Consider the following 9671-nt stretch of genomic DNA (forward strand, 5'->3'; position numbering starts at 1 on the left):
CCGAAACACAGTGCGTTTTTCCAAGCCATTTGACAAAGCCCGCCCACTGAAAACTGCAGCAGATCGTGTAAAGGCGTTCAACTTTGTAACTACTGCACGCACAGGAAGCAGAATAAATTCCTCTTTTCAAACTGTCAAAGGTATGCTGCAGGACATCGCACAATCTCTTTTGAACGGGGACAAACGATTTCTTATGGGGCGCAGTAAGTACAGACGTTTATAAAGCTCCACTCATGCCGACGATGCAGCATGAAGAAGCGCAACCTAACGTTTGACAGACAAAAGCCGGGGGCCGCTACGAGCAATATGAAATCAAACTGACAGCACACGGCGTTTCGCGCTGACTCAAAAGTGATCTCGACAGATGCTGTTCTCTGCATAACGCTGAAAGAGCTAAAGAGCGTTTCTGTTGAAACGTAACAAGCTCGTTTCTTTCTATCATGATGTCACCATGACAAAATCTGTCTTTAAACACCTTGCTCAGTCTCTGACGAGACTGTCAAAAATTGCTTTCGCCGATTGTATTGCAAACCGGCGGAAGGGGGGTATTGGGAAAAGTTTTCAACTAGTAATAATCGCGCCTCGGCTAAACCTCACAGGCTACGATACTGCCACTGCGCAAAGCTGACGGTTGCCAGGAAACCGCGGGGATCCTACGGAAATCGTTATCAATCGTCTCATGGCATGTCGTTGCTGTAACGCTTCATATTTGTCGTCTTCTTCTTCTAGCTTGAGGTTTTGAAGAATTTCATGACAGACAAGGGCAACGTCGGAAACAAAGGCCGTTGTGAGAAAACCGTTGCTTATTTTCAGCAGCAGGAATACAACCCTTTAAATACAAGATGACAGAACAATGACGAAGGGCATGCCGGGAGGAACTCATGCACTACAGAGGAAAGGGGGCGGGCACGTACAGTTCACATTCAAGCCACAAGTACTCTTCTCGGATGTTGCATAAACAAATCCTAACGTCCTGAAAGCATTGCAGCATGTTTGTGTCCCACTTCCCGTGGTTGCACGACGACTGACACGAACGGACAAACACAATCTGTGGCGTTTAGAGTGACATAGTCTTGCAGGCATCGTGCTGTCTCACTGCAATACTATACCGCTGGAGGAAACAGCCCGGGTTCGATGAGCCTTGGAATGTGACTTGGAAAGTGAAGCCTTTTGAAAGAGGTAAAACACTGCTCAAAGGAACTGAGGGAGAATCTTACAGGGGATTCTGAGCAGTGTCTAAATAAATAAATTCTTCAGCGTCCGCGGATGGCATTTTGCAGCTGGAAACAGATGTCGACGCTTTTTGAACAGAGCACCAAAAAAGCGTCTTTTTTGAAGGTACAGGTATTGAGCATTGGTGGTTCAGTGGAAGAATTCTTGCCTGCCAAGTAAGAGGCTCGGGTTCGATTCCTGGCCAATGCAGTGGCTTTTGCATGCTCACCACTATACCACCAACACACGCCCACAGGATCCCAGCAGGACACCACCAGAGAATGATCACGATTTCGGAAGCTGTCTCCGGGACGTTCTGATTCCACACATCCTGAATAAATCATGATATTGTTAGTTGCTGTAGCTAGACGTTCAAATGAGTTTCATGGCCAGATGGACTGTTTCCTCCAGTGGTATAGTATTGCAGTGAGACAGCACGATGCCTGCAAGACTATGTCACGCTAAACGCCACAGATTGTGTTTGTCCGAATTTGAACTTTCACAAAATCATGCTAGCAGACAAATGCGCCTCAGAGGACTTAAGGCTGGCTTCAAGTTGGAATGATAAAGTCTCCCCGTCCGGTTAGGAAAAGGGAACTTTGTTAGACAGAAAGAAGGAAGTAACAATAACGGAGAATTGTGTGCAAGGATTTTAGAAGCTGCGCAGCCCTGCAGTTTCAATAGCCCTTTTATTCGTGTTAGATGCTGGAATTGCCTATTTTTGACGCTCTTACGAATGCGATGTCAACGAAAACAGAACAAAGCACAAAAAAACCCTCAAGCCCTGCAGTTGGATAGAATGCCGTTACACGTCCAAGCCGTATTTGACTTCATCCTACCATTGCAACACGGGGCGTATATGGAAACGAACACACGCTACGAATTGTCTCTAATCAGTCCCTACAGTTGTAAGGCGCCTGGAAGCATGCACCCCCATCATTAATCTTTGCGCATCTGTGCAAGGTAAACTCTGGAGCAGTCTTTGAAACGGCTCAAAGGAAACACGTGATTGATTCCATGTGCATCTGGTGTTCATTTCTTATTTACATTTAATTCAAGGGAAAGGCTTGGGTCAGTTTCAGACGGCCTCCAACAGCGAGATTCAAGCGCCCCACCTTCAGCCCAATCTGCGCCACCAGAACGCCAACGGCTCCTCTGCTCTCCGGGGTGCGGTTGTGACCCCGTAACCGAAAGTGTTGGTGGCAGACAAATGGAGACTAACAGGTGACGTCCTAGGACATGACTACATTGTGACACTCGGTGGGGATGGTGACCATTGCTTGGAAAAGAGTGCGAGGCCCCTTTAGAAAAACATTTTGTTAACAGGCATTCTGCCTCAGCCTAAACACCTATAGCTTGAAAAGCGCATGCTATTAGACAGGCACCTCTGCAAGACCTTAAGAGTCTCTTAAACTAGTGATAGTAAGGTGTTCCCAATGGGCGATGTTCGGCTTTCAAATCATCTCTCCTTGGAAGCGCCGAGATGCAGCTGTTTAAGGCTTAGAAGCAGCTGACTGTTTCACTACCTAGCTGATCACTGTCAGTCAGGGAGCTCAGAGGTGAAAAGCCTGTCTGAGAGACAATTCGCCGTCGATCAGTTCAATATGTTCCGTACCAGCTCGGCGCACCTGAGATCATCTTGGTAGCCGTGTAGCTCAGATGAGCGAGAGCGTGTGTGTGTGTACCACCGTGATTGGATGCCGGTCCTTCTCAGGTCACAGTAAACCTTCTGCTGCCTAACTTCCCTTATTTTTGGGGATCCCTTTGAAAAAGCAAAGGAAAAAAAAACTGGCTCTTCATCAGCGTGATCAACCTCACCCAGTGTGGCGCAGTGGCCTAATGGCTAAGGCACTGGCACTCTAAGCCAGGGATTGTGGGTTCGAGTCCCATCTGGGTTGCTCCTGTCCCCTTTTGAGAGTACAAATGTCCTTGCAATTTGCGAAGCTGCAACCCCACCTTACTCAGTGAGCGTCTCTGCTTTTCTCTCACATACAGTTGGGAGAAAAACTTTTGTAAACAGCCCTTCGGAATGATGTGGATTTCTGCATGAATGGCTCCTAACATGTGATCTTATCTTTATCTTAGTCATAATAATCAATAAAGAGAGTCTGATTTAACAAACAACACACGCCCAACATTTGACATTGCTGTTTTAACAAATGTTTTAAACAATCAAGGTCATTGATGGAAAAAGTACGTGAACCCTTATATTAAGGAGCTAGTGGAACCTCCTTTATTGACAAAAACCTCAACCCCCACTTTCTGTAGCGGCTGGTCAGACCTGAGCAGCGGTTAGGAGGTATTTTGGCCTATTCCTCTATGCAAAACTTTCAGTTCATGTATATTTTTGGGATGTCTTGCGCTGAACGGCCTGCTTCAGATCATGCCACAGCACTTCAATGGGATTGGGGTCAGGACTCTTACTTGGCCATCCCAAAATACGGAATTTCTTCTGTTTCAGCCACTCTGTTGTTGATGTACTCCTTTGTTTTTGTCATGCTGCATGACCCAGCGTCTTTCGAGTTTTAGATCACAGGCAGACACCCTGAAATTCTGCTGTAGAATTTCCTGATACATCTTGGAATTCATCGGTCCCTCGATGATTGCAAGCCCTACAGCCTCCGCCATGCTTCCCAGGTGGGATGAGGTTTTGGAGTTGGTATGCAGTGTTTTGTTATCTCCAAACATAACGCTGTGCACATTTACCAACAAGTTCAACTTTTGTCACGTCTGTCCACAGAACATTGTTCCAGGAGTTGCTGTGGAACATCCATGTGGTCTTTAGCAAACTTGAGAGGGGCAGTGGTGGTTTTTTTGTTGGGGAGATCAGTGGTTTCCTCCGTGGTGACCTCGGATGATCACCACTCCTGTTCAGATTTCTTCTTATGGTGGACTCATGAACACAGACGTAAGACAAAGTCAACCACCTGTTCGCTAGATCCCATCCCCACTCAGCTAGTCAAAGATTCCCTCGAAGGACTGGCAGGACCTATAATTAGTATGATGAATGCATCGCTTGCGTCAGGCGTTGTACCTGATCAATTTAAGGTAGCAGTTGTTAGACCGCTCCTTAAGAAGTCAAATTTGGATCCACAAGTTCTTAACAACTACAGGCCTGTCTCAAAGGTCCCATTTCAATCTAAAAGTCTTGAGAGAATAGTTGTTGCCCAACGTCAATCGTATCTGGATTCAAATAATATAATTGAGAAATTTCAGTCTGGTTTCTGAAACTGCATTAACGAGAGTCGTAAATGATATTCTCTTAGCTACTGATGCAGGGAATGCAACAGTGCTTGTGCTTCTAGATCTTAGAGCTGCCTTTGACACGGTTGACCTCTCTGTTTTGTTACACAGGCTTGAGTTTGAGGTTGGCTTATCTGGAACCGTCCTTCAGTGGTTTACTTCACATTTTACTCATCGTTTTCATTATGTTCAAATATCTAATAATTGTACTGCTTCATCAACGTCACCAGTTCAATTTGGGGTACCAGACGGATCAGTGCCGGGACCAATATTGCTCTCTCTCTCTACATGCTGCTGCTAGGTAGGATAATACGAAAAAATAATATGAACTTCCATTCATATGCTGATGACACTCAAATAAACATTTTGTTTACACCAAACGACAACTCTTCTATTATCACTTTAGTTAAATGCATTAATGAAGGAAAGACTTGGATGTGTGAAAACTTTTTGTTACTCAACTCTGAGAAAACTGAGGATCTGTTGATCGGAGGCAACAATACTGATAGGACTACTATAACTTCAGCACTTAACTCAGAGGATTTAAACATTTGCCTCAAAGAGACAGCACGTAACCTAGGCGGCATATTAGACACAAGGCTCTTAACAACTTGCATTGTTAAGTGCCTTGGGACAACCTTGTTGTGAAAGGCGCTATATAGAAATACATTGATTTGAACTGAATTGACAATGTAAAATGTTGTGTGTTGTTTGTTAAACAAGACTGTCTTTATTTATTATTATGCGTCAGATGAAGATCAGATCACATTTTAAGAGCCATTCATTTAGAAATCCAGATCATTCGTGTTTTAAAAGTCGCGGGAAAAGCGAAACGGGTGCTTTTCCTTTGTTGCGCAGACACACGACGACACCGTAGGCGGCAGGACTTGAAGCTTCGCGGGGAGACCCCGACGGCTTTCTAATCCATCGCCCTAACCACTCGGCCACGGCTGCAGCACGCGCTGCCTTCTTGATACAGTCTAACATAGAGTGCCGGGCGGCGGCGGAACCCTTTTTCAAAGTCGCTTTCGGTTTAACAACAACAAAAAAAAATTTCACAAAATGCATGCTAGCAGACAAATGCGCCTCGGAGAACTTAAGGCTGGCTTCAAGTTGGAATGATAGTCTCCCCGTCCGGTCAGGAAAAGGGAACTTTGTTAGACAGAAAGAAGGAAGTAACAATAACGGAGAATTGTGTGCAAGGATTTTAGAAGCTGCGCAGCCCTGCAGTTTCAATAGCCCTTTTATTCGTGTTAGATGCTGGAATTGCCTTTTTTTGACGCTCTTACGAATGCGATGTCAACGAAAACAGAACAAAGCACAAAAAACCCTCAAGTCCTGCAGTTGGATAGTTGGATAGAATGCCGTTACGCCTCCAAGCCGTATTTTCAAGACGTGATTCCCTGAGTCAAAAAAATTTGTAAGTTCTTTGGATGATCTGTGGACCGATCTTTCACGATGAAGAATTCCTTAAGAAGAATAGATCTCGGCCCACCATCCCAATGCCTCCATCTCAAAACAGCAACCTCCCACTGCCCTTAGTCTGCAAGGCAGTCCTTTCAAGTGCGATGATGACGCCGGGACCTTCGTTGCCTATTGTACGAGCTGAACTTTTGTGCTCATCAATTCAACGCTCTTTCCATCAACTCATCTTGTCTTTTGACGTTTCGTGTTTTGTGCTCCTTTGACTATCGGCATATCGGGTGACTGCAAACACTGAAGTTCTTGCTTACGGAGTGTGGAACAGTGTTTTCAAGTGATCGCTGTTCTGTCATGTTGACGCCGAGTGAATCTTTCTTTGGCAACATGGGCAGGCTGACAGCAAAAGTAATGGCAAATTTCTTGACTTATTTCTGAATGTGAATGTTCTTTAGAAAAGGGATGCGGCGTTGCTTCTCCCCCGTGTAAAGGTCACGCATTCCAGACGTGGTTATGAGCGAACAGTTGCCGCAAGTGTTTGAAAAGAGGAAGAGAGGAAGCAGCCCTGCCCCGTGTGAGGATCAAACTCAGGACCTTCAGATGAAGAGACTGACACGCTACCAACTACGCCAACGAGGCCAGCTGCAGTGCACAGCCGGAAAGTTTGCCTCATATGGATTTCAGTCGCCCGTTCCCTAATCTTTAGACGCCCTCTGCTGGATGTTGCATTTGCCTTTTGATCTCACCGATACTTTTTTGGTCTGTTTCTGTTGCGAGTCCGTTTTTCAGATCTCACCTAGCACAAGTCTCTCTGGCTGAAGTGGCCTCTCTGCTTCAGCATCGTGCCCTCACTCAGCCATTAAAAACGTCACTCGGACTTCTGACATGCTGACATGAAATGTCAAGAGAGAGTGGCGGAGACGCTTAAGGCAGAGAGAAGATGAAGAGGGGGCGTGGCTGCGAAATGATTGACAGCTGCATGACGCTCTCCATGCAAGGTGTGACCACAGGCTAAAGGACACCTTTCGGCACATCAAGCTCTAAGCACACACCTGGAGGACGTGGGAAACGATCCCGCTACCTCTCGCATGCAAAGCGAGCGCTGTACCATGCAAGCTAACCCCCCTTGCTGGGGCTCATGCCTCAGTGTCGCCTAGTGCCGCTTGTTCCCCTCTTACCGGGTGCAGTTCACTGCCCTTCGTCTGCAAGGCAGTCGTGTAATTGCGGCTTTCTTGACTTATTGATGAAGGTCTGACTGGACGAGCGAATGACGCCTCTCCCCCATCCTCAAGCTCGCTGACAGGATAAAATAGAAAGTGCTGCTGTGGCTCATTGGTTTAGGGGTATGATTCTCGCTTAGGGTGTGGGAGGTCCCGGGTTCAACTCCCGGCTGAGCCCTTGTGTGCTCTTTCTGTCCTCGTCCACAAGACTGGGAACTGATATCCACATCACCTTGCAGCATCTGCTTATGGCAAACAATGGAATGTGACTAATGACTGAACGAGCCTGGTGAATACTCATCACGTGGCACAATGAGAGCGTGCAGTCAGCTGTCCAAGGCAGCAACCTCATTGCTCGTTCAAAAGAACACGTACTGAAAACTCATCACCACTATGTCGTAAATGAGCACCGCGATCGCTTGTTGTCATGCGTCCTTACTTGGGAAATGCAGAAGCAAAAACTGCCCTCTCTCAGCCACCGAAACGTGTGCGGCTCGCCTTGCACTCTCTGCGCCTCGCATATTTATGGAGCTGTCTGCTCTTCTTTCTGTTGAAGTACGCAAGTTACGGGGCGTACTGCAGACTATGATGTGCTCAATGACAGCTTTCAAGATTTGAAAACTATGAGCTTGATGGCTCAAGTCGAACGAATGTGGTTGTTACGCAATTGATGATCAAACGCACATATTCTAACGATTCGTGAGAGTATGTTCTAAAGGTCCTTGGCTCGATCCCGGGTTTCGGCATTTTGTTTCATCGCTCCCTTTGTTCCTCTCTCCAGCGCCCCCTGCCTAAAATGACGCGTCCCTTTCTCAGCCCGAAACGCAAGCGATACACCAGCAACAAACCCTACAGGTTTCCGTAGTGTAGTGGTTATCACGTTTGCCTAACATGTGAAAGGTCCCAGGTTCGAGACCGGGTGCAAACAGCCTCTTCTTGCACGCTCCTGCACTTCACAGAGGTCTTGAACCACCAGTCATTTGTTCCCAATGTATTTCCGGTGCCTTCATGCACTCTTGTACCAAACGCACGTTTTTTCTGTACCTGGAGCCGATCATTTGCAATTGGGCTGTCCCGACAGACCAAGACGAGCTCTGTCGGCTCAAAAGCAGCGCAACACCTGCGAGAACAACAGAAAGATTAGTACCCAGCAACAGGGCTGGGCGCATTGTTCCATACTCCGACCACTCTTGGTGTAAACAGGTCCCTCCTGGTCTCTGCATGAAATGCACTTTCCTGCGTTTGCTATGGTGTAACTGGCTTCCCCTGCATGGGCGAATGTGAAGAAGATCCTTAGTAAGTCATTGAAGAAACCCCGAGAAGAGGTCGGAGTGGCCTCTGTCGTTCATCAACGATCCAGTCAGGCAGTACTCCTCTGTAAAGCGCCGTTCGTTCACATCGATTGGCTTTTTTTTGCCTTCATTCATGCAAGTAGTAAAAGCAAACACCCCTATTCTGCCGTGACCCAGATTTGAACCAGGGTTGTTGCGGCCACAACGCAAAGTACTGACCACTATACGATCACGTCGAGTTACCGATACACACGTGGCAGGGCGGAAAAGGCTGTGCTCTCTTCGTGTGACATAAACGGAAAAGTCCTGACGTTGCATTTCAACTGAGTCCCAGTATACATCGACCCTTCGACACTCTGAGTGACAACTCTCTTGCGTGTTTTCTCATATTTATGTAGTTTGCTTGCATGATGCCGGGAACAGCAGGGTTGTTCGCTGCCATATGGTCTAGTGGTTAGGATTCCTGGTTTTCACCCAGGCGGCCCTGGTTCGACTCCTGGTATGGGAACGTGTCAGTTTTGCCTCCTGCTTTCCAAAAGATCAGCACCGTGTACGAAGGAGCCGCATTAAAACTACTCGAACGTGCAAAACGTGCGAGAAGAGGGGGCGCTTGTTTCCAGCCGAAACTTCTCGCGTGTGAGACCAGCTGACCATCGCTGCAGGAGGTGGGAGGGTTACTCTGGTAGACAGGGCTGACCTTCGGCAATAGGATTTATACTCTCCAAGATGATATTTGCACTTTCTGGAGAGGCGATTTTCTCCACGTCAGTAGCCCGATTTCGTCGATTGCGTGGAGAGGGCTGTAGAATGTGACACCGCCTTTCCTGCTCCGTCCATGAGAGGCGTGCTGGTCTCTGGAGAGAGAGCACGGTCCATCAGCGCACTCCAATAAAGGCACTGGAAGCAGCTGAATCGCATTGGCGAAGCTCAGCACTGGGCCGCTGGGCATGTCTTACCACAGTTTCCGTAGTGTAGTGGTTATCACGTTCGCCTCACACGCGAAAGGTCCCCAGTTCGAAACCGGGCGAAAAACAAACAGATTTCTTTTGTCGCCACGCACAAAAGGGGATTGGGGATTCGCCTAGCGCTGTGATCGAACAGACCCACTCACCTCTTAGTGTGGCAGGATCTGCACAGTGCATGTCGCAGCGCATCCTGCTTTCACTTCAATGCGCGTCCTGATGTACCCCTTGCTCCCGCGTGACAGGTGGGGACAGGTGACAGGTCCTATACTAACGAGGAAGACATCGCTCTCTCCGACCCCCCGGCATCGTGTCCTGACCCA

At 47.5% G+C, this 9671-nt stretch overlaps 2 non-coding genes across 2 annotated transcripts; one reads left to right on the plus strand and one right to left on the minus strand.

Annotated features, from left to right (window-relative positions):
• Positions 1-484: 484 nt before the first annotated feature.
• LOC138234862 (U4 spliceosomal RNA) lies at positions 485-626 on the minus strand. The gene has a single exon (XR_011187937.1). It is a non-coding gene; the product is annotated as a U4 spliceosomal RNA (small nuclear RNA).
• An 8196-nt stretch (positions 627-8822) lies between these two features.
• On the plus strand, positions 8823-8894 carry trnae-uuc (transfer RNA glutamic acid (anticodon UUC)). The gene has a single exon. It is a non-coding gene; the product is annotated as a tRNA-Glu (tRNA).
• The last annotated feature ends 777 nt before the right edge of the window (positions 8895-9671 follow it).

The sequence above is a fragment of the Lepisosteus oculatus genome, unplaced genomic scaffold (genome assembly GCF_040954835.1).
Source record: "Lepisosteus oculatus isolate fLepOcu1 unplaced genomic scaffold, fLepOcu1.hap2 HAP2_SCAFFOLD_76, whole genome shotgun sequence".
Lineage (NCBI taxonomy): Eukaryota > Metazoa > Chordata > Actinopteri > Semionotiformes > Lepisosteidae > Lepisosteus > Lepisosteus oculatus.